Below are 6049 nucleotides of genomic sequence, written 5' to 3'. Positions count from 1 at the left end.
TGATACTCCTTTTCAAAAGGAACCATGAACATTGTGAATGTTCATCTTGTATAACAATCTTTGAAATTGTCCAGGTTGTAAAGCCTTTGTAAATGCATTTACAACTTGTAGGTTTAATGGTACATAAGCTGGTTTAATTACCCCACTCAAAATCTTTTCTCGAATAAAGTGACAGTCGATTTCTATATGTTTTGTCCTCTCATGGAATACTGAATTTCGATTGATATAAATGGATGATTGATTATCATAGTGAAACTTTATTGGACCTTTATGTTGAATGCCAAAATTAGCAACAAACCTTTTATCTAAATTACCTCACGTAAAGTTGTTGCCATGGATCTGTACTCTGCCTCAGTTGAGCTCTGTGCTACCACTTGCTATTTCTTGGACTTCTAGCTTATTAATGACTTTCCAATAAACACACAATATCCAATAATAGACTTCTTAATCTCTGGACACCCTGCCCCATCACTATCACATAATGCTAAAATCCTCAAGTTAGATTCAGCTTTCATCAAAATTCCATGACCAAGTGCTGCCTTCAAATAGTTCAGTACTCTGCAAGCCATTATTTAGTGCTCATGTGCTGGCTTGTCCATGAACTAAGCCAAGCGTTGAACTACATAAGATATGTCCGGCCTTGTGAAGGTCATATAAAGAAGTTTTCCCACCAATTGTCTATACCTTGTAGGATCTGCTAACTTATCTTTTTTGCTTGCTTTTCTTAGCTTCACATTATAATCAATGGGTGTTGACACTGGTTTAGTTCTAAGAAAACCATGCTCTTTAGTAAGTCAAGTGTATACTTCCTTTGACATACTAAAATTCCTTGTGGTGACCTTGTTATGTCACGACCCGGAACCTCCCTCGGGCCCATGACAACCACCGCGACGTCCTCGATTAACACTCATTATCCAGAATGCCAATCGGAACCTCACAAGGCTAACGAATCAGTTTCTTGCCTTTCTTGTGAGCAATCGTTGTTAAATATCGAGTTTTAAGAAAATATAAACTATTTTAGATCGAAAACAATCAAAATAAAATTTTCACCACATAGGGGTATTTTGGTCATTTTTACCAAAAAATTTTGAAACCTGATAAAGATACAACGTATGGTAGAAAAAAATCCACTGCCGATTAAAAATAAATTTTTGTAATCTAAATCATTCATTTAGAGTGAAAAGTTGGCTAACTAAACTAAATAAAAATATTTGATAATATATTTCATTTTCTTATAAAACAATTTTTATAGAACTATACATAAATAATTTTTGTAGCGTGAGAATAAAATAAATTCATACATACAATAATTTACAAAGTTATAATGTACAATAATAATTACAATGACAAGTGGCCCATAAATACACCCAGTATTGATGATAGTAACCTACTGTCTGTGGGATAGAGGGGTCAACTGGAATCCTCGACAAAATCGGATACTTACAAGCTACCACAGGCCTAAAATGTTTGGAAAGGAGGTAGGTGAGATTTTGGAATCCCAATGAGTAAACAGACATTATCATAAATATCTAAAGGCGAGTAAAATGGAGGCAAGTTTAAACAACAAATCACAAACCATTTCATAAGGTTTTCAATTTCTTTCTTAAACCATAAAACATTTGTAATTTACCAAAACAGTAGTCAAGGCTTATAATCTTTATTAAAAACATGGCTCAAGCCAAAATCTAGTCCTCGGGGATACCTTGGTCGAGGCATCTAACCGAGTCCGCCAAGGTTGTTAAGATATTTACATGTTAAATACATTCTAGTTTTGAAAACAAGTTGTTCCTTAGCGTTGGCCGAGTTACATATTCACGTGGGGGTTCGACGTGAAGTGAACTCTAACACTACCCCGGGAGTTACCCTCCTTGCCTCTACAACTGGAGTAACTATGAAATCAGGTTTACCGTGCCCCTCTAATAGGCAGTCCACGGAAACCCGTCACTGTAGTGACTAAACCCACCAATTTTAATAAAATTTCGACAGTATAACGTGGCTTTTATTTATTTATCCAGCCTGCATAGTAAAAGACAGCTTACATTCTATTCCCAATGCAATTATAAAATATAGCCACATATACTCATATAGCATAAGCCATTCATAAGAAAATATATTTTTCAAGACAATTGGTAGCCTCCAATTACTCAATTTCATAATCAACACAATATATTTTTATTTGTCACATTTATTTCTAAAACATCAAAAATCCCATTTTAATCTCATTTTCATTTCATAAAATACATAAAGAGCATTTAAAAATAAACTCTAGATAATTTACAATAATAATAGGTTTACTCACCGTTTGTACAGATGAAATGCTTCCTAGGTGCCCCGATCACTGTTGGTCAGGTACGACTTCCTTGCCTTTACTAGAAGGCTCTCCTCCTAGACACATTGCAAAATTTACCCAATTCACCACATTGATGCTAAATCACTATATAATTGACTTAAATCCTATACTAATGCATGCTATGAAATGCAATAGCCTAAAACGGCTTAAATGCGGTATTAACCTATTTTTGGCACTTTACCCGATAAATTTCTAACGCGCTCCATTTTAGCTCTAAATCATCCCATTCTCTCTCCAACATTTCTAACCATTAAATATCAGCCAATAACCTTCTAAAATCACCAAAATCAGTTCACTTTCCTCCTTGGAAAATTCGACCAAAAATGGGACATTAACTCTGTAAATTTTCTACTTTGTTTTTCTATCACATTTAACCATTTTTCATCATTTTCTCTTCATTTCTCTTAGAATAAAAATAAGATCATCATCATTGTACCTCATTTCAGATTCGGCCAAGGGTGGGTATTGTGAAAATTTAATGCTTTCTTGCCCAATTTAATTTCTAAACACATTTAACTAACTAAAACTATCAATTTAACTAAAAATCAAAACCTAAAAATTTCAATTTCTCCCCCCTTGAAATTCAGCCAGCCCTTGATGTCACTTTTAGATCTCTCTCCTCAAGCATGCTAAATGGAAACAAAGGCATAGGAAAGGTAGAAATCAAGCTAAAGTCGAAAAATCTTACCGTTAGATGCGTAAACAGGTGAAAAACGTGAATTCCCCTTTGAATTTTCTTGTTTCTCTTTGGTTTTTCTTTTTTTCTTCCTTTCCTCTCTAGTTTCTCTCTTGTTCTCCCTTATGGCCGGCCATCACTTAAAATGGGGTTTAAATGGGCTGACTTTTCATTAAAATAATATTGAATCATTAAAAAAATGCCATGTGTCACTTTCCTGTTGGCCCGTTTTTAAAATTTCATCTTTTAAACTTCAATTTTTCACCACTTAAAATACCATAGTTATTCATACCAAATATAAATAAATCCTATGATTTTGACAAGTTTTGAGTGGTGAAAATTACGGTTTTTACCTCGAAATGATAAAATTACCGTTTTGCCCCTGTGTTTCGAAAATTGTCAGAATTGAAAATTTTCACTTCCTATCATTAAATTATACTCCAAATAGTTAATCTTGGTCAAAAATTTCACTCCATGATCAAATTATTATCTTAGGTGGCAAAATGATGATTTTTGCCCCTAAACAACAAAATTTTCAATTTTACCCCTAATGAACCCTCGAACTCCGAACAATCATTTTTAGTCATTCATGGACTATAAAATATTAAATTTCATCCTACAATTCCTATTTGAACTAGTTCGAGGTTAAATCAACTCAAGTGTACCGTTAGGTACGATACCGGTTTCGTCTATTCTTAGGTGCTTTCCGAGCATAATAACATGCTACTCAGTGCATGTATGTCATGATATGTGTTTATAGGGTCGGGTTTTACATGTTATCTTAAGACTAAGGAAATATTTCACTATGCCAAGATCCTTAAGTTTAAGTTGTGAGCTCAAGTATTCTTTTATAGTAACTACAACTTAAGTAAAAGTATTGCCAATAAGAATGTCATCAACATATGCCAGGAAAGCTATAAAATCACCATCACCTATATTCATAGTGAATAAAGAATAATCTAATAGTGATTGGTTGAAGCCATAATGAATGATAGAGGAGGTTAGTTTAGCATTCCACTATCTTGAGGCTTGCTTAAGTCAATACAAAGATTGTGGAGTTTACATGCTAATTTGATCCACTAGGGTACTCTTTTATCACCTTATATCCTTTAGGTAGTTCTATGTAGACTTCTTCATTTAGATCTCCATGCAGAAATGCATTATTTACATTTAATTGATTCAATGTCTAGTTGTTTGCAATTGCAAAAGTAAGAAATATTCTCATTATAGATTGTTTGGCCACAGGACTAAAGGTCTTTTGATAGTCAAAGCTAGCTACTTGATTGCATCTTTTTGCCACCAACCTTACCTTGTACCTTTCTACTTTACCCTTTTCATTTAGCTTGGTTTTGTAAACCCACTTACAACCAATAGTATGACAATCAGTAGGTAATGGTACTATGTTTGTAACACCCCTAATTTTCATTATGAATTAAGCAAACTAAGAAAGATTTATGTATGTGAAGTCTCGAGGACTTTGATGGTATGCTATGTTCACTAAGTGTTTGAAAATGTGTATATTGACACTTAGGCAAAATTTTGAGGAAATATTTGATAAATCCCATAGTTTGAGGTTTTAATCTAAATTTGATGTTATGTTTGTGAATTTATGCATATGGGATTAAGTTGAATGAATGACTTGAGGTGTGATATTAATAGGGAATGATTTTGAGGTGTTAAACTTGGATTTTTGGAAGCTTAAAACTGCTACAGGGGGAGATGTATCGATACATCCTCTTATGTATCGATACATTCTTGGTAGGAAGAACAATATGATGTGTTATGGAGGAATTCTATTAATATATTTAAAGATGCATCGATAAATTTGGAAATTTGATGAACATTTAACGATGCTTTACCTCAATGTATTGAAACAATTAAAGGAAAAAGCATCTAAGGGAAAAAGTATCGATACATTCCCCTTAAGTATCAATACATGGTTAGGTAATGAACATTCTGCCTGAAATGTATAGATACATTTATTCAAAATTAGGACAGATGTATCCATACATTGTCAAATGTATTGACACATCGCTAAGGAAAGGCAAACATAAAAAAGGGTTTCAGCCATTTTCACCCTATCTCTCTCTTGACTCTTTCTCTCTCATTCTTTCTTTAGAAAACTCAAAAGCTTAACTCCCAAATTGAGTTTTAAAGCCATTTAAGGCTACTTAGAGGTTGGGTACCATCCTAGAGGTAAGATTTAATGTTTTTATCGATTATTTTTCAATTTAATTAGTTAATAACTTTGAAATCCGATTTCCTCCGGATTTGGTAATTTTCCCTGTTTAGCTTGGATTGGAGAATTTAGAGCTAAGACTTGTGCAATCCAACTTTTAAGGTATGGGTTTAGCTCATTAATGAAGGATTTGAGCTTAAATAATTGGATTTCTAAGATTTGGTTAATTGTGAAAAAGTTAGCATTTTTCGAAAGTTAGGATTTAATTAACAATTGGATGTTTTGATGTGTTCTAAAGAGGAAATGAAGCAATTGAATGTGTTGGTGAACTAGATGATGATTGGAGGCTAAAGTTGAGCTCGACAGTGGGATTACCTTTAATTTGTCACTATAAGTGGGTTTAAATTAAAATGGATCTGATGCATGATGCCTTGATAAAGGCACTACCATGGTATTAACATGTGTGTATGTATATATATGTATATATACGATTTCCTAGATGTAGCTGCCTAGGCCACAAAACCAAACTATGGAATAGGTGTTAGTGTGTTGTAAAGTGAGCCACATAGGTAGCTTATAGTATGTGTACCAAGACTAAGATGTCTAAAAGCTATAATGAACCCTAGGAAAAGATTTCCCTAGACAAAGGATATGTTAAGAGAATTTGATCCAATGATGCCTCGGAGATTTAGTGGCACTTAGAACCTAACCGAGCCTAAAGATTATTGAAGCTCAATAAATGTGAATTAAGGTTCAAAAAAGAAAATGTAAATGATAAAAGGCATGATGGCATTAACCAAGGGATGATTTTCAGACGTTGATCTGATTTGTGGTTGAGTGGAGT

The sequence above is a fragment of the Theobroma cacao genome, chromosome 8, assembly GCF_053813885.1.
Source record: "Theobroma cacao isolate CCN51 chromosome 8, ASM5381388v1, whole genome shotgun sequence".
Lineage (NCBI taxonomy): Eukaryota > Viridiplantae > Streptophyta > Magnoliopsida > Malvales > Malvaceae > Theobroma > Theobroma cacao.
The sequence above is the reverse complement of the archived record's forward strand: the minus strand, read 5'-3'. Positions refer to the sequence as shown.